The sequence below is a fragment of the Coregonus clupeaformis genome, unplaced genomic scaffold, assembly GCF_020615455.1.
Source record: "Coregonus clupeaformis isolate EN_2021a unplaced genomic scaffold, ASM2061545v1 scaf0557, whole genome shotgun sequence".
NCBI lineage: Eukaryota > Metazoa > Chordata > Actinopteri > Salmoniformes > Salmonidae > Coregonus > Coregonus clupeaformis.
This window is the reverse complement of record NW_025534012.1, coordinates 34,454-54,464: the sequence shown is the minus strand read 5'-3', so window position 1 is coordinate 54,464 and position 20,011 is coordinate 34,454. Positions and strand designations below refer to the sequence as shown.

General features: G+C 42.1%; 1 long non-coding RNA gene and 1 pseudogene across 1 annotated transcript in view; both read right to left on the bottom strand.

Annotated features, from left to right (window-relative positions):
* Window positions 1-12,495, bottom strand: part of LOC123485064 — a 40,271-nt gene extending 27,776 nt beyond the window's left edge. Inside the window, exon 1 of the long non-coding RNA XR_006658847.1 lies at window positions 12,403-12,495. This is a non-coding gene — a long non-coding RNA (uncharacterized LOC123485064). The remainder of the gene's footprint in view (window positions 1-12,402) is intronic.
* Window positions 12,496-14,233: 1,738 nt separating this feature from the next.
* LOC123485065 lies at window positions 14,234-19,531 on the bottom strand (annotated as a pseudogene).
* Between the last annotated feature and the right edge of the window lie 480 nt (window positions 19,532-20,011).

Below are 20,011 nucleotides of genomic sequence, written 5' to 3'. Positions count from 1 at the left end.
AGTATATCAAGCCCTGGTTTTCAGCCAAGCCCTGTCAGATCGTCTTCAAACCCGGACCAGTAACCTGCCTGTCTGCGCTCTGACTCCTGTTTGTGATACCCGATCCTTTCTTGACTGCCTCCTTGTTCTACTGCCCGTCTATCCCAACCTGCCTTCTGGACCTCGACTACTCTCCGATCTTCAGCCCCTCCGGTAACTCGTTTCTGCCTTCTGTCTCTCACCACGATATTTGCCCAGCCCTGATCTGTACTTCTGCCTGCCATTCATGTTGCTGTTGTGTGTGTGTGTTCCCCCAGGTCTCCGACCACCAGATGAGCGTGCCCAGACGTTTCACCACCCTCAGCCCGATACGCCGCTCCATCACTGGGAACACACACACTAACCACTTGGACTGGACACCCCCGGACATTTGGTGACCCCGGAGCACAGGTACCCACAGGAGGACCCTGAAAGACCCCCTGACACCCCTGGGACTCCTCTTCCCGCCTGTAACCTTGAATAAAGAACTCTGAATTTGAACTTGCGCTCTTGGGTCCTCTTCTGTTCGTGACAACGTTACTACCCTGCATGAATCTGCAAGTAGCTAACCAACCAGGGGGGCTATAACTATCAATGCAAATGGCTCTGAGATATGAATAATATCTTCAAAGTGGTAGGCATGTTGTGTAAATCAAATGATACAAACCCCCCCAAAAAATCTATTTTAATTCCAGGTTGTAAGGCAACAAAATAGGAAAAATGCCAAGGGGGCTTAATACTTTCGCAAGCCACTGTGTTTCACAAGTTTGGACATCACAGTACAGCACAGTTGAGTATAGTATAGTACAGTACAGTAGAGCATAGTTCAGTACAGTACAATACAATAAATTATACTGTACTCTAGTGTGCTCTATTGTATAGTATGGTACAGTACTGAACTTTGCTGTACTGACCTATACTCTACTCTACTTTTCTTTACTTTGACCACTACGCAACAGAATGAGAAAGACAATTGCTATGAGCTGAATATAACAGTATGCCAGTGGAAGGGAGGACAGCAGCAGGTGATCCAACTGTGGTTTGTGACTGCCATGATTTCCCAATGTAGCCAATTCAGTTGCAGTCATTTTGTTACAGATTTGTTGGCCGTCTTGTTACCGATTTGGTAACAGAATGAAGCAATTTAATTACGTGATAATGCCCGATAAGCCGGCGTTTGGGGATACATTGGCACGGGTGTTGTTAGGCTCGAGACGAAGTCGAGGGCTGGCAAACCGTGCCAATATATCCTCCAAATACCAGCTTCAAGGGCATTGTCACTTTTATACAACATGTTACCAACATATTCAAATAATGATTGACATATTTTCATTCAAACTTTATTTTGATAAATGTATTCATACTATTTCATCCTTCCACAAGATATAGTCACAACACAAATCTAGGGTTGCTACCCAAGCCGACTGGTCGTTCGTTCTATTGGTTCGGTTGCCAGAGACGACCCAGTCGTTCAGTCTTTTTGTTCTGTATCTATGTAGCGACCCAGTCGTTCATTCTAAATGTTCCTTTGCCATACTGGCTGGCAACGTTCTTATCCCTTGCTTGCTAGCCAACTACGGCTAACTTACAGTCACGTCAAACGTAAAAAAATAATAACAACAGTAGCTGAATTTGCATTTGTTTAAGCTGTTTTCTAGTGACATTTATTTGGATACATCCATAACAATGAGCTAATGAGGTGCGATTTCACCTGGCATAGCAAATTTGCTCTCTCGTCAGGACACTGTTGTTCAGAGGAGCTAACCAACAACACAGCTAACACAAACACTTCAAACACTGAAGCTGTAAAGACTGCAAACTAGCTGCACTCGGTTTCATTTTACCTTTTTTCAATGGACATTTCTTTGTATATACAGTGGGGGGAAAAAGTAGTTAGTCAGCCACCAATTGTGCAAGATGAGAGAGGCCTGTAATTTTCATCATAGGTACATGTCAACTATGACAGACAAATTGAGGAAAAGAAATCCAGAAAATCACATTGTAGGATTTTTAAGGAATTTATTTGCAAATTATGGTGGAAAATAAGTATTTGGTCACCTACAAACAAGCAAGATTTCTGGCTCTCACAGACCTGTAACTTCTTCTTTAAGAGGCTCCTCTGTCCTTCACTCGTTACCTGTATTAATGGCACCTGTTTGAACTTGTTATCAGTATAAAAGACACCTGTCCACAACCTCAAACAGTCACACTCCAAACTCCACTATGGCCAAGACCAAAGAGCTGTCAAAGGACACCAGAAACAAAATTGTACACCTCACCAGGCTGGGAAGACTGAATCTGCAATAGGTAAGCAGCTTGGTTTGAAGAAATCAACTGTGGGAGCAATTATTGGAAATGGAAGACATACAAGACCACTGATAATCTCCCTCGATCTGGGGCTCCACGCAAGATCTCACCCCGTGGGGTCAAAATGATCACAAGAACGGTGAGCAAAATCCCAGAACCACACGGGGGTACCTAGTGAATGACCTGCAGAGAGCTGGGACCAAAGTAACAAAGCCTACCATCAGTAACACACTACGCCGCCAGGGACTCAAATCCTGCAGTGCCAGACGTGTCCCCCTGCTTAAGCCAGTACATGTCCAGGCCCGTCTGAAGTTTGCTAGAGTGCATTTGGATGATCCAGAAGAGGATTGGGAGAATGTCATATGGTCAGATGAAACCAAAATATAACTTTTTCAACTCGTCGTGTTTGGAGGACAAAGAATGCTGAGTTGCATCCAAAGAACACCATACCTACTGTGAAGCATGGGGGGTGGAAACATCATGCTTTGGGGCTGTTTTTTCTGCAAAGGGACCAGGACGACTGATCCGTGTAAAGGAAAGAATGAATGGGGCCATGTTCGTGAGATTTTGAGTGAAAACCTCCTTCCATCAGCAAGGGCATTGAAGATGAAACGTGGCTGGGTCTTTCAGCATGACAATGATCCCAAACACACCGCCCAGGCAACGAAGGAGTGGCTTCGTAAGAATCATTTCAAGGTCCTGGAGTGGCCTAGCCAGTCTCCAGATCTCAACCCCATAGAAAATATTTGGAGGGAGTTGAATGTCCGTGTTGCCCAGCGACAGCCCCAAAACATCACTGCTCTAGAGGAGATCTGCATGGAGGAATGGGCCAAAATACCAGCAACAGTGTGTGAAAACCTTGTGAAGACTTACAGAAAACGTTTGACCTGTGTCATTGCCAACAAAGGGTATATAACAAAGTATTGAGAAACTTTTGTTATTGACCAAATACTTATTTTCCACCATAATTGGCAAATAAATTCATAAAAAATCCTACAATGTGATTTTCTGGAGAAAAAAAATCTCATTTTGTCTGTCATAGTTGACGTGTACCTATGATGAAAATTACAGGCCTCTTATCTTTTTAAGTGGGAGAACTTGCACAATTGGTGGCTGACTAAATACTTTTTTTCCCCACTGTATATCCATAAAAATGATGCCAGCTGATTCATGATTTCGACTGGCTGAGAAACGCTGCCTGCCTGTCTGTCTCGTCCCGTCTCCCGACCCCTACACGTTCACTACTATGGGACAGCTGGAGATCGAATTTGAATATTGAAACAAAGTTGCAAATGTCGGAGAGACAGACAGCAAGGTTTATACAAATCTCCGCTGTTGAAAACTAAATGTTATTCTAAAAGAAATGTGAGATAATGTCTAGATGCTTTTTATAGTGGAGATCAAGTTTATAATTTGCCTGGCTGGGTTGATGAGACAGTGGATTGCGCAGTCAGATGGAACAGAGTAAATAGGCATTTTAACGTCATAGATTTAGCTGGTGGTAACTTGTGGAATAGACACCGGCTGGAATGCGCTTTTAACCAATCAACATTCAGGATTAGACCCATCCGTTGTATAATCACTTAATAAATCATTGTAAAGGGGATTTTCAGGTGAACAAAAGAGAAGAACAGTCACAGATATAGTCAATCATAAATCATTTTGGTTTAATTACAAGTTGCAACAGGGAGACACCTCCAGCACACAAGCAGAGAAAATGTATCTGCTACACACACACACACACACACACGCAAACAAACCCGAGAGCCAAAGTGTTGGAGTACAGAGCCAAAACAACAAAAACTGTGTCACTGCCCAAATACTTTTGGACCTCACTGTATATGTTAATCAGACAGTACCAAATGTTCTGTAAACACCAGCCCGAGATGCTGGGAGGAAGACTACATCAGTGGCTACAGAATCACACCATGTCACAGATAAATTGTCAGTGTGCCCTCGGCTCAGTGTACCGCCAGTCTGACGTCAATCACTATCAACAGATATGAGTTTAATATGTAAAATATAGCATTGAGTCTAGTATCATCAACCCATGACACAAATGAGTGTCACAAATACAACATTGGAAATCATGTGTATTACGACGGGAAATCTTAAATATGCCAAACATTGTGTTAATTACTCCTAACGGAATATGAACTTTATTCATCTTAAATATTCCCCATTACAATCATAAACCAAATTGTTATTGGTAAAAACACTATAACTAATGGTAGGTCTACCTTTACTTGTTAATTATGTGAGCTTTCATTGAGGGAGAGAAATTAGAAAATATCTTTAAGATATGTGGGTTTTTGATAACAGAATGACAAGACACTAGGCAATATTTCTTAAACAGAAGGCAAATCATTTCTGCAAAACTAAATATAAATGTTGATATTAGTTGGCAGGGGCCTTTACTTCAACATGATTGTGTTTTGATGTATTTCTAATACCTTATAAGACTTTTTCTGCTAGATGTTTTCTAAAAAATACTTTTCCATCTTTTTGACCAGAAAGCAAAGCCTTTGCTTATGCCTAATTTATTTATGCCTTAATAAAAAAATTATATAGATTCGTAGCTTTCACTTGACACCAAATTTGATGTGCTCCTATGAACTTCACATTAGTGCCAATGGGGCTTTTTACATGGAAATGCCCACCAATGCACACAGACTCGCCCATATCACAAACAACCACATTTACCCTACTCATAACACAACCATGTTATGTTCTTCTATCCTCATGGGGACCTACAATTAACTTCCATTCAAAATCCTATTTTCCCTAACCAACCATAAACCTAACCCTAACCCTTACCCTAACCCAAACCCTAAACCTAACTCCTAACCACTAACCTCTAACCCTAATTCTAACCCTAATTGTAACCCTAAACCTAAACCTAACCCTTAAGCTTAAAATAGCCTTTGTCCTCATGGGGACGTGGGAAATGTCCCCACAAGGGAGAATTTTCCTTATTTGACTATCCTTGTGGGGACTTTTGGGGATTTTAGGTCCCCACAAAGATAGAATAACCAACTCACACACACACACATACACACACACACACACACACACACTTTCATTTTGCAAACACACAAACAAACAAACACATTAGCGATGTTTGCAAATGCTATACTTCCTTCTCAAAAGCTCTGTTGGTTAGTTTTTGTTTATGCTAGCTAGCTAGTCTGTCTGACCAGCCAGTGTTACTATGTCTCTCTCAGGCTTTAACTGTGGCAAACCAAACAAGCAAGCAGCATTACTGCAATAGAGCCCAGCTGCATTCCTTAAGCATCTGGGCTTGGCGTAGACCTCAGTCTCTCAGGAGGTTTAAAGCATTTCTCTCTTTTTCTCTCTCTCATTTAAAGGGAGACACATGACTCACAGCTTTACTGCCAACCAGATTTCTCTACTACCATGCTGATTGGAAACTACTGGTCTGGGCCATTATTCACAAAGTCAAGAGAACTCTTAGTTGTGCTGATCTAGGATCAGTTTAGGAGTGCTGATCTAGGCCTTTTAGGAGTGCTGATCTAGCCTTTTAGGTAATGATGAGCTTGATTTTATGGACAGCACTCCTACTCTTCTGAATATGGGCCCAAAGGCTGTATGTATCAAGTGTCTAAGAGTAGGAGAGCTGATCTATGATCAGGATCCTCCCTGTCCATATAACCTTAATCAATATGATCCAAAAGACAAAACAGATCCTAGATCAGCACTCCTACTCTTTAGATAGAAGCCCTGGAGCCGTATTCATTAAGTGTCTCAGAGTAGGAGTGCTGATCTATGATCAGTTTTTGCCTTTGGATCCAAATTAATCTGTTTCAATTTTGACAGGGGGGATCCTAGATCAGCACTCCTACTCTTAAGACTATAGTATTTCCAAATAAGGACCCGGTCTGCTATTCATTGGGGCTCCCGCAGAATTTCTCCTTCTTAACACTTTAAGCATTCCTCACCACAGACCCAGTATAAAGTAGACAAGAGGCACACTGACAGAAACCATCAGACCGGTCCCGTCACCCACTGTTTGTTATCACAGTCGGTGAGCACAAATCACCGATTCAGCCTCTCTAAATGCCTCTGTTGCATTCCTTGTGGCCACAAATGCAATAGTTTTTTGAAAGATTTCACACTGTTTCGGCATTCCTCCTCTCGTAGCTCATTGCATTGCTGTGCTGTTCGGCAAGAGAGAGAGAGAAAATCTCGAGGAGGAACGAAGGCTGGGTTGTGTTCGACTGGGTTGAAGCAGCATACGTTGGTATTGACTCTTTGAAATGAATGATTTCTAACCATTGATTCTTGAAGAGTATAACTTAGAAATGCCTGTCTATGATTGAGAGTCTCCAGGCCTATCCCTCAGCTGTTTACCCCAAAAATGGTAATGGTGACCGCTTTGTTGTTGTTTGAATCCCAGATTGCCCCTTTAAAATGGGTCTTATAGCTCAAGGCAACTACATTGTCGGTCAGATAAGAGTGTAGTCTACAGCTGGTCAGAAGAGGTGTAGTCTACTCCTTGAGATTTTTATTTAGAAAGCCTCAAATGCCACATAATGTCAAAAAACATTAGTAGGCTATGATAAGCCTTCTTAGATGAATCTAATCAGAATAACCGAGTATTAATCAATTGGCTCAAATGCTAGTACACAAACCATTTGTGAAGAGGCACTTCAAGTTATCTATGGGGACAGAGCACTCCATTATCTTCGAACTGACATTTGAACATGCAAATTCAATCTATTCTATTCAATCTACTCTAATTCATTGGATACATGTGGTAGCCTGTCTCATAAAAAATAAGTATTTTTGTGCAATCAAACGCATTGACATTTCTCAGTTTCAACGTGGAAGGGTATCTCTCTCCTCGTGATGTCTCAACACTTCACTGTGGCTGGCTGCACGGCCTGAGAGGCTACTGACATGGTAATCATCCACAAAATATATGGCTTGACCCGTGGCTCGAACCCATCCATTGGAGGGAAGACCTTAAACTGTTGGGGTTAGGGTCAGACCCTTTGAGGGGGACTGAGGAAATGATTGCCAAGGAGGAGAGGAAGGGGTAGAGGGATGTAAGAATTCCTACCTCTACTGAAGAGGAAGCATTCCTCTCCTTTCCCTCTTTCTCCTTTATATACACTGATCTGAAAGAACTGACCAGGGATGGAATTATTAGTCCAAACAGTTGCAAAACTGAGCGTTTTGTGCAACAGAAACGTCATAATGAATACGCCCCAGGTGAAAACCAGCCTAATGACAAGCTTCCAACCTATAGTTTTTACCTGGGCCATGTTCAGTAAACAAGCGTTGTGGAACATTGCACATAGAAATAGCATGAATAGAGCTCTCATGATTCCTTATTCTACATGCCAGAGGCATGTTTGTTCTACATAATACGTTTTTATTGTGTCCTGCTGAACGCCTGGCCCTGTAGTCTTTTCCAGTCAGTGCGGATGAAGGGAAGGAGCGAGGAGAGGATAAATTTTTTGACAAATAGCCTGTGTTTTTCTTTAAATTATATCAAAGTCACTCTATTTTTGTTATGTCTGCACTACTTGACAATGGGTTGCCACTGCCAGACTTACCATTACTGCTCTTTGGCTGTACTAATGTAGTTTGAGGTTCTTTAGAAGGTGGATTGATGACTCTCTATGTTGACAACACTAGATGGAGACAGATTACACTTTTGATTTCTCTTTTACTCATGAACGGACTACATTCACAGAAATACAGTTGAAGTCGGAAGTTTACATACACCTTAGCCAAATACATTTAAGCTCAGTTTTTCACAATTCCTGACATTTAATCCTAGTGAAAATTCCCTGTCTTAGGTGAGTTAGGATCACCACTTTATTTTAAGAATGTGAAATGTCAGAATAATAGTAGCGAGAATGATTTATTTCAGCTTTTATTTCTTTCATCACATTCCCAGTGGGTCAGAAATGTACATACAATCAATTAGTATTTACTAGCATTGCCATTAAATTGTTTAACTTATCAGACGTTTCGGGTAGCCTTCCGTAAGCTTCCCACAATAAGTTGGGTGAATTTTGGCCCATTCCTCCTGACAGAGCTGGTGTAACTGAATCAGGTTTGTAGGCCTCCTTGCTTGCACACGCTTTTTCAGTTCTGCCCACAAATGTTCTATAGGATTGAGGTCAGGGCTTTGTGATGGCCACTCCAATACCTTGACTTTGTTGTCCTTGAGCCATTTTTGCACAACTTTGGAAGTATGCTTGGGGGTCATTGTCCATTTGGAAGACCCATTGCGACTAGCTTTCACTTCCTGACTAATGTCTAGAGATGTTGCTTCAATATATCCACATAATTTTCCTTCCTCATGATGCCATCTATTTTCTGAAGTGCACCAATCTCTCCTGCAGCAAAGCACCCCCACAGCATGATGCTGCCACCCCCCATGCTTCACAGTTGGGATGGTGTTCTTCGGCTTTAAGCACCCCCTTTTTCCTCCAAACATAACGATGGTCATTATGGCCAAACAGTTATATTTTTGTTTCATCAGACCAGAGGACATTTCTCCGAAAAATACGCTCTTTGTCCCCCATGTGCAGTTGCAAACCGTCTGTTTTTTTATAGTGGTTTTGGAGCAGTGACTTCTTCCTTGCTGAGCGGCCTTTCATGTTATGTCGATATAGGACTCGTTTTACTGTGGATTAATACCTTTGTACCCGTTTCCTCCAGCATCTTCACGGTCCTTTGCTGTTGTTCTGGAATTGATTTGCACTTTTCACACCAAAGTACATTCACCTCTAGGAGACGAAGCGCGTCTCCCTTCCGAGCGGTATAACGGCTGCGTGGTCCCATGGTGTTTATACTTGCGTACTATTGTTTGTACAGATGAACGTGATACCTTCAGGCATTTGGAAATTGCTCCCAAGGATGAAACCAGACTTGTGTAGGTCTACAATTTTTTTTCTGAGGTCTTGGCTGACTTCTTTTGATTTTCCCATGATGTCAAGCAAAGAGGCACTGAGTTTGAAGATAGGCCTTGAAATACATCCACAGGTACACCTCCAATTGACTCAAATGATGTCAATTAGCCTATCAGAAGCTGCTAAAGCCATGACATCATTTTCTGGAATTGTCCAAGCTGTTTAAAGGCACTGTCAACTTAGTGTATGTAAACTTCTGACCCACTGGAATTGTGATACAGTAGTGTGAAATAATCTGTCTGTAAACAATTGTTGGAAAAATTACTTGTGTCATGCACAAAGTAGATGTCCTAACCGACTTGCAGAAACTATAGTTTGTTAACAAGAAATTTGTGGAGTGGTTGAAAAACTCGTTTTAATGACTCCAACCTAAGTGTATGTAAACTTCCGACTGTCACTTCAAGTACTTCCTGTTCTCAACATCTGACCAATCAGAACAGATAAAAGCTAGGTAGATAGGTAGATCATCAATTACCATGAAAATGTAAATCCACTGCTTCACCATATTTTGGAACTACACAACATTGACAAATAATAATATCTCTCACAACATAATTATACACTAGTGTTATGTGGTGAAAAAATGTTCCAAACAAAATGTTTCTCACAAGGTCTTTCATATCTAGTCTGCTGTGAGTCATATTGGCTAAGATAGGTCGAGTCCTGTGAGCCATAAAAGCCTATTGCAAAGACTACAGAGACTATTGTAGAGAGTAATGTCAGCAGTTTCAAATCCAGAACATTCTAAACCTATTAAACGTGGAATGCAGGTTCTAGTACAGAGAGACTCTCAAAAGAAGATGGGCCAAATACTCAACGTTAAGTGTGCCATTGCAGTTTTACTTATTTATGGATTTATCATTATTAGCAACTGAATGTGGAGCTATTGCCCATTGTTTTGGAAGTGTACTTAGCAGTACTTTGGCTGTAATTGCTCTCTAAGGATACAACAAAAAAATGGATAGAACATTTATATCTGGCCAATAGCTCTAGTGATTTTCACCCTGCACTTTCCACTTTCCAATAAGAGAGCAATACCTCACATACAGTATCTAAAGTCATAGACTGTTCTCTCAGCTACCGCCTGGTCGCGGTACCACGCACCAAATCTGGAACCAACAGGACCCTGAACAACTTCTACCTCCAAGACTACTAAACAGTTAACCAAATAGCTACCTGGACTATCTGCATTGACCCTTTTTGCACTAACTCTTTTGACTCTACTCTTAGTTATCTGTCCTGTTGCCTATTCACTTTATCCCTACCTATATGTACATATTTACTTCAATTACCTCATACCCCTGGACATTGACTCGGTACTGGTACCCCGTGTATAGCCAAGTTATCGTTACTCATTGTGTATTTATTCCTTGTGTTATTATTTTTCTATATTTCTCTCTCTGCATTGTTCGGAGGGGCTTAAGTAAGCATCTCACTGTTAGTCTACACCTGTTGTTACTCGAAGCATGAGACAATACAATTGTATTTTATAACCAGTTTGAGACACTGGAGAGGAACAATGTTGGACTACTATGGTCAGAAACCCATACATTTAGCTTACCCTCATTGTTACACGTCATCATTGTCATAATGATGAAATATGCACTTTCAATTGTTTTCCAGTGAGACCAGCTTTCACCAGACATTCTTTCCTGTTTTCTTTGCACTGATGGATAGCTAAGGTTGGCGCTAGTCATTGGGAGCTATAGGCTACTACATTTTACTCTGCAGCAAATGCATACTATAGTGCACCATACTGAAACAACCAAAGCTCTTCTCAAATACCTTCAGACAGATTAATGTTTGAAAGATATTTCCATTCTCCTTTCTGCCATAACGTATTAGGTGATAGTGCAGAATGGAATGGCACATCTATATCTTGATACAATCATATACAATCTAATGTCTGGAATTCATAAAGATAAAGAGTTGGCCAAGTCTCGGCCAAAGTTATTGTTAGAGAATTCCCCTAGTTAAGATGCATTTTCCATCTATACCATTTAACCAGAACGCTACTCTTTGAAATTCCCAGCTGCATCTGGGAGTTAAATCTGCTTGGTCATAAAGCAGTCAGTCCTACAACTTCCATACCAACATTGAGATAGATTTGACTTTCAATTATTCTGGCATCCGGTTAATGGTAAGCTTATGTGTTTTGTTTCTTATTAGAAGAAATGTTGAAACAAGATGATAAAATTTGGGTTTTTGGCAAACTCAATGCTATAGTGTGTCCTATACATTTAAAAGGTAAAACGGGTTTGATAACATCATAAAACATAATAAAAGGAGAATGTAATAATGAAGGAAATCTACTATCCAATACAAATCCAACCAAAAATGCTAGCTGGAACTAAAGCATGGTTCTATCTGAGACAGTGTAGCTCCCAGTATAAGCGAGATGACTGGGGGTGTAGAGGCAGTCTGTGTCTACTGAAACGTGCTCAGTGTCAAGGCAGTCTCTTGTTGTGTCCCAAATGCCACCCTGTTCCCTTTATAGTGCATTGCTTTTGACCAGCGAGCAGCAGCCACTCTTCCTGGGGTCCACACAAAACATAAAACATGACATAATCAGAACAATACAGACAAGGACAGCTCAAGGACAGAACTACAAATAAATAAATATAGAAATATATAAGCCTCTGGTCAAAAGTACTGCAATACAGAGAAAAGGCTGCCATTTAGGACACGTTTCTGTGTCTACTGAAATGTTTTTACTCAGAGGAACACTAAATGGATTCATGCATCACCCCATGCTACAATGACATGTTGGAATGTCCAAGCCATGTTATTTGCTGTCCCAGTGGGAATAAAGCAATGTCCCATTTCACATCAGCAACAAGAGGGCACTTTATATGGTCATCAACATTCGTGGGCTACAAAGGGAATCCATAGATAAATAAATTGTCCACATCTTGAAATGTTAAGCTCACTGATTCTTGCTTCTCAGGAGATGAACAGATGCTGGTGAACCAAGGCACAAAATGTGGAATAAAAACATTACCAAGCTACACAACTCTGCCCTCCCTGCTTTTTTAGAGACAGTTCACTGTCATTTGGAGTGATAAGTCATGCATTTGTTTTTGAAACTACATCAAAGTCAACAAATCAACAATAAAAGTCAACTTACTTTTAAAAAAAAGATTGCCTCTTTCGTCCAGTCTTCAGGTACCTTCCTTTCTTCCTCCTGTCCCCAACTGGCCTTGTCTATCCTCAGTGTGTGGATGGGTATCCAGTCCAGCTCTAGTGTGGTTAGGCATTGTCAACTGTTACTCCCAAGGCTGCCTGAGCTGAGGGGGAGGAGGCCTAAACAAATGTGCCTGTGTTCAGCCAATGTTTATATGCAGCCAACACCACCACACCACAGCCAGGCTCTAGCCAAGGCCCTACCTCCCCCTTCCACAAATGGCAAATGGCACACACAAAAAAACAGACAAGTTCCCGCCACAAATACACACCCACTCCTTGTGCTTTATCATCTCCTCAGAGCGCTAGCCCAACACAAAGGAGGGGCCCCCAGAAAGACTACGTTATGCCCCTGTGAATGTGCATGGAGTACAGCTAGGGTGGTACAGATGAAGGGTAGGGCAGGGTGGAGAGAGGGGTGTGTGTGCCCTGCGACCCTGAGCCTCAGTGCCCTGCGCCATTGTGCCATGTTTGCCCTGTGAGACTGGCAGCTGGGGCCCTAGGACGGGGAGGGAGCTCTGATGATGAGGGCCCATTTGGCTGGCATTGACATGTAAAGAGACTGTGTGTCAGTGACAGCTGAGGAGAGCAGGCACTGTAATTAGCTGTGTGTGTACAGAGAGGATGTAGGATGGACCATTATGCCCCCCTCTCCCTCCCTTTGACATCCAGCATCACTGATCATATTCTGAAAAACAGACAAACTGGGTATAGCAGACCTGGATTCAACTAGTGTTTATTTTCTTCCAAATACTTTGAGCGTTTGATTGAGCCTATCTGAAATGCAAGATAATAATCTAATAATATAAAGTGTATGCCATTTAGAAGACGCTTTTATCCAAACTGACTTATATTTCGTGCATAGATTTTACATATAGGGTGCTGGTTTCCACTAGTCCTTTGCTTCCATCGCACTGTTTCGATCAAGGACAAGAAATACTCAATCAAGTATTTGAAAGAAAATGAATCCTATTTGAACCCAGGTTATCTAGCTTACCCAACCAGATATTCTAAATTATTGACTGAGAGCAGGGAGGACTTAAAACCATCGACCTCTCTGAAAGTCTGTGTGGGATTTCACACACTAAATCTAAGGGTGTGAGAGCCAGGTGGTTGGGGCCTGGGTTGGCCCCTTCCAGAGCCTGCAGGGCCTGGGAGATATGTTTGGAGGAGGAACTGACAGAACCATCCATGTGAGACACAGGTGTGATCAACCAACTGTGAATAACTCACCCCACCTCATTACCTGCATAAATCACAGCAGAACACTATTTGTTGTAACTCAATATTGCATAGTGTTGAATTAATCCTCATGTACTATAATGATAGCCTTGATTTGTTGATGCTGTAAGAGAGTTGGTTAAGAACCTGGTTAAATGAGTAACGTTGCCTGAGACTTGACAACTTGCGTTAGTTCCTCAAGCTAATGCCTTAGCTCAGCGGGCTAACACAGTCGTGTCACCCAGCAAGAGCCGGGTTTGAGCCCCAGTCAGTCACACGGTCAACTTGTACTGCTATAATTGGATAAGTAGATGTATTTGTGTCGGCAGCATGCAGACTCCGTGATATCTCAACCATGAACTATCTGGACCGAGACCTCACACTCTGCTCTCTTTTCAACTTTCTCCTCCTGAGTCCAAGACTCTCTATCACAACAGGACAGTGTTGTGTAGGGACTAGTTAGCCTACGTGCAGTTGGCCAAGGTGATTAAGCTGCTCTTTCAAGCCCAGGACTGAAGAAGCACCTCTTCACTTTGTGACAGAGGATCAAGGTCTCAACCTCCACAAGGCTCACACTGTCTCACATCAAAACACTGATGACAGTTCAGCTGGAAGTGAAGGGAGGTGAGGGAGCCTAACCTGCGGGAAGCCCCGACACAGGTCCTCTCCTGGGGCCCCATGTCCCACGGGAAACTGGGGCGGACAGGGTGCCTCAACCTGGGCCTCTCCATCTCCGTGGCCCCCTGCCTTCCGTTGTGCCCTTTGATGTCCTGAGATGTGTGGGATCCGGGGCAGCCTGTCTGTGGAGCTGTCAACCTGAAGAGAGGCCTCCTCCTCGTCGGGTTACCCAGGAAAAGAGTGAACCGTGGCTGGACACAGTCGTGGCTACAGTGTGGAGGGGATGGATGGAAGCATCAAGGTCCCTCTGATCTGATGGGACATTCAAACGCCTAGCTGATTGTGCGCTATCCCACTAAGCCTCTGTTCTTCTCACTGTGATATGCCAGAAGAGATGGAGAGACAAGGGCCACAATTGTTCTTTAATCCTGGGTCTGATATGGTTGTGTCACAGAAGACTCCAGGGAATGGGTTTGTGGAATATCTGTAATACATTTACATCTGTGTTCTCTAGGATAGTAGGCCTCCATCTTTGAAGTGAAGGCAAGAACTTTAGATACAATGTAATTGTTATGTAAAGCTGATTAAACAGTTAAACGTAAGCAATCCTTCTTTCATCAGGGGAACATCTCATTAAAATATATTAAATATGTTATTTCATTTTTCTTGCATGGACAACAGGACAATATTAGACAATCAAATCAAATAAACGTATTTGTTATTGCTCTCTCATCTTAACAATGTCAAGTCTATTGTTCTCGGTTACCCTCTGAAAGGCTTTCAATGTTAAAAATAACGTGCCAAAATGAAGTGAAACAAAGAAACACAAAAATTTATTTTTCAATCAAAAGTATTGTTTTGAGAATATTTGTTCAACAAATTGTAAAAATTCAAAATTAATAGAAAACATTTTTTAATCAGCAACAATTACTAAGCATTTGTCAAGTGCTTTAGTTGATAAGCTTATACACAATCAAAACACAAAACATATGAATATGCGACAAAGCACGTTAAGTAGAGTGGTTCTTCAGACTTAGTATCAAATGATAAGGAATATTTAGTGGTTACAGTTACATTTTTATGTAGTTACAGTATTATGAATGAATATTTATGCAGCACTGCTGCCCTCTGATGGTATGATGGTGCTATTGGAAGTGACTCTGGGGTGAAGTTTCCCTATAGGTACAGATCTACGATCAGCTTCCCCTCCCCCAGTCCCAACTTTAACTATAAGTGGGGGACTGGAAAACTGACCCAAGATCAGCATCTAGGGGCGACTTCACTCTACACCATTGGAGGAGCTGCAGGTTCCGTGGCTTCCAGGTTACAGAGTGATCACATGTGTTCAGGTGGTTCTGCAGACATGTGATAAACTCCTGCACAGCTTTGCCCTCAAAGCAGATCTGATACACAGAGGCAAACAACGAAACCTACAAGACAAAAAAAATTGCACTAAATCTCAATGCAGCAAGACGTGGTTCCATTAGCAGCAATCACCATTTGTTGAGGGAGAGCTTCAGTTAATATTTGAAGCTAATTTGCTTAAATTAATGTAGTGAATGGTAACGAACATTGGAGGAACATTTGCAAGTCATTAAATGCATTAAAAAGGTAGGCTCAGCGATACACAGTAAACAGAAATATCGGGGCAATTTCTAGAGTGTTGAAGCACAAACTTCTTCACTCTTTTGATCCCATAGCCATCATTACATTTACATTTTAGTCATTTAGCAGACGCTCTTATCCAGAGCAACCTGCAGTTAGTGAGTGCATACATTTTCATACTGGTGAAACGTGCCCGCAACCCTGGCGTTGCCAGCGCCATGCTCTACCAACTGAGCTACAGGGGACTACATCATGTTGTAGCGCGTGAACGGGCCCCGTGCACATGCTCAGATCCTCTGTGTGACTGTGTGAGAGCAAGAAAAGAATAATATCGCGAGTCTCACTTTAAGGTGAAAGAGTTGTACTCACTTGCTAATCATGTCTCTCTTCTTTAGAATTTTGAACACCTCAGCGGAGGTTTGTGGGCCTTGCAGCTTCTGGCCATTGAGCATCTCAGCCTCTACTCTTCAATAGACTGGAAAGTTACTGTTACTTACTTTTAAGCATGTATCGCACCACCAAACATACCATGAGTTTCTTGAAGTGTTGGATATTTATATCTTAACTGTTATCAATCTGACAAAACAGGTGAAAGTTGTACTGGTCACAGCACAGTCACATCTCTGAGTCGTAGTTGTCTAGATTCTCACCTTGGATGTCTTGGCGAAGGCCTCAGCCACCCCTTGCCGGTTGCGTCCCCCGTAGCAGGTGGTGATCAGGTCGGCGACCAGCTCTCCAGGAATGTCACGGAGGACACCTGCCCTTACAGAACAGCTTGAGTGAAGGCAATCATCTCCATCAGCCCCAGCCGGATCACCGCAGCCTTGGTGTTGTCCCCAAAGCCCAGACCTCACAGAACCCAGCGCCCACCGCTACAATGTTCTGGGAAGGAGAGAGTGGGGAAAGGAACCAGTGGTATGTGCAGTCTTCTACTCTTTTTTTTTTAGCAATATGATTAATGGTTTATAAAAATATTTATTTACAATGTGAGCAAATAAAACAGTGGAACGAAACATGGGCCTTCTGTGTAAGTTACATTCACGTTGTAGCTATATGTAGCAAAAGTTGTTCTCTTTGAACTGAATTGTAAATTGTACCTTGAGAGCCCCACAGAGTTCTACTGTGTCACTCTCCTGCACCACGGTGATCCTGAAGTTGGGAGTCTGCAGCAGCTCTTTAAAGATGTGTCCGTTTGCTCGTTCTTAGCTCCTGTTCAGGTAGTGATAGAAAGTCAAGATAAACATAACTGCATCAGTGGGAGTTGCAACCCAAGTGAGGCAAAAACATTCAGCAATATTCTAGATATTATTAAAATGTCTTACCAATTGTGGTCTCACAGAACTTCTCATCAGCCACTTCGTTGCAATGTTGGCCCCCATCAGGACGCTAACCTCGATTTCCAGTTTCTCGCGGATGATGTCAGAGATGAGCTTCAAGCCCTCTGGGCCTTCATCGATGCCCTGAATAAGGACCAGGGCAGAAAAGAGATCTTAGGCTGCCTTCAATCACTCATTTTGTAACATATAACCCTAGTTACCAGCATTTGGGTGGCTACATTTTTTTTGACTAGGCTACTGTTACATAATGAGTGTAAAATCATAGCCATGATGATAAGTTCATACAGCTGAGACTTTCCCTGAGTGATACCGATATGAGCCAGAGCAAAGTCCGACATAAATTGTATAGATTTTAGCAATGATTTTTTCGAAGAGAGAGCTGGTGTGAAAAAATAGGTAAATGACATTACTTTGATGAGGGATATTCCAATGGTTCCCTGTGTAATATGAGGTTTCATCTGATCACAGAGCCTCCCAATGAACTGATGTGGAATGACAAAGATCAGTATGCTGGCCCCTTTCACCGCTTCTGTGATTTCTGGAACAGCAACCTGGTAAATTGGAGCGGAAAAAGATAGCATGATACATTGTACTATTCATGATGGATGTTACTGTGTCATTTATCATTAATCTACATTACAAGCAGTGGAGGCTGCTGAAGGGAGGACTGCTCATAATAATGGCTGAGCAGATAGGGCGCACAATTGGCCCAGCGTCATCCGGGTTTGGGAGGTTTGGCCGGGGGGCTTTACTTGGCTGATCCCTCTGGCGACTCCTTGTGCCGGGCCGGGCGCCTGCAGGCTGACCTCTGTCATCAGTTGAACAGTGTTTCCTCCGACACATTGGTGCGGCTGGCTTCGGGTTAAGCGGGCGGGTGTTAAGAGCGCGGTTTGACCGGGTCATGTTTCGGAGGACGCAGACTTGACCTTCGCCTCCCGAGCCCGTTGGGGAGTTGCAGCAATGAGACAAGATAGAAATTTGGGAGAAAGGGGGTAAAAAATATATATAAACTACATGATATATTGTCAAAAATTATATCCTGATATGTAACTGTACAGATTTCTTACCCCAGCACTATTTTATAAGGTTAGTGTTCCCACATGGCCATATCTCCATGTTACAGCCTTTATTAAGGAAGACTGATGGAAGGCAGAGAAGACCACCTGTGCTAATTAGCTATCTAGCATGCTTGAACACCTGTGTGTAATTAGCTATCTAGCCTGCTTTCGAACACCTGTGTCTAAGCATAACTGGGAAGGAAGTGTAGTTTGTCATCTGGAGGCACACAGCCATATGGATCTGTGCAAACATGATACAAGTAAGTGTATCTTTTTTATTTGAAAGATTATTTCTCGGTGATATGAAAGATAATTCCGTGTTTCAAAAACCTCGTTGCAATCGATGATTATTGACGTTTCTAAATGTTAAAACAAAGCGATGGGATTGTAGTTCACATGGCCCACCGGTAAACGGTGCTTATAGCTGAGAACCCTTGGGATAAGGCAGAATGCCTTGTTAATGCTTTGGGTTCTTGAGAACAAACCAGACACGTTGTTAGCTCTGTATAGGTCAAACTTCACTCATCTTATCTGTGTGTATCCTTTTACAATCATAAAAACATGTCCGGGGATAACTCCAGAATTATTGCACAACTCAATGATTTTTAATTTTGAGGCAAGAATCCCATATTAAACAAAACACAATACTAACCACATTTTTGGGAAGCTTGTGACCCGGTAGGTATTTGACGTTCTCATGCTCTGTGTTGATGATTTCTGTTAACTTTTTGCCATCGATCATCTCTTCAAACACCCACATGTTGACAATGGGGTCAAACCTGTTGGATCCCTTTGCATTGTGGCCGACGATTTTGGCTATCGCAGAGCCCCTAGGAAATTATGAAAACAGCGATTTAGATAGGAGGGCAATGGAATAACGCCATTCATATTTTCAAAATGACACTCGCAAAATGAACAATATGCTAATTATGGGGATACCATAACCAGCCTACTTGAGCTACATTCAATGAATGTAGATCAAACTTCTATATTTGATATTCTGTGAAACTACATGCAAGTTGTCAATTTAGCCAAATAGCAGCACTTTGTAGTTGGCTACATTATGAATCAATCAGTGGAATTCATGATGATACAATGTTGTCGAATGCGGGCACATGCAAATAGAGAAAGTCCATAAATATACCAGTTTCCAGATCCAACGATGCACACTTTCTTAGCAGGCATTGTTAAGGTGGAGTAGCAGGCACGATTCCTTTAAGTGTTAACAGATCGTAAAATGCCGTGTTTATATCCATGTCCATAACTTCCTTATACGCCTAGTCGTGTGGGCAGCACATTGTTTTTAGCACTCCACCCTTTTTACCTGTATATAAAGAAGAGAGAAGTTTGTACAGGTTAGGGTTCTTCTGGGTGTGCAACCACGACGAACCTGTCATGACAAGTATGGACAGACATTTATGCTTGGAGAAAGTCCTATAATTTTCTCGATTTGCAGAGCTCGGGTGAGACACACAATTCTCACTGTTTGTCATGCAAAATGACTGGAATATATACCGGCGGTAGCTCGATTGGGTATGTGCCAGGATATATTTGAAGATGTGTTCTATTGCTACAAAGGCAACATATTTCGATAAACTTTGTAGCCTACAATTTTCCTTATTTATTTTTTTGCCAATGCGGAAGTCCTTTCATGGAGTGGAATCACATGATTCCAGTAACGTGTCGCGTCATCGTGAAGCCTGTTGAAGCGATT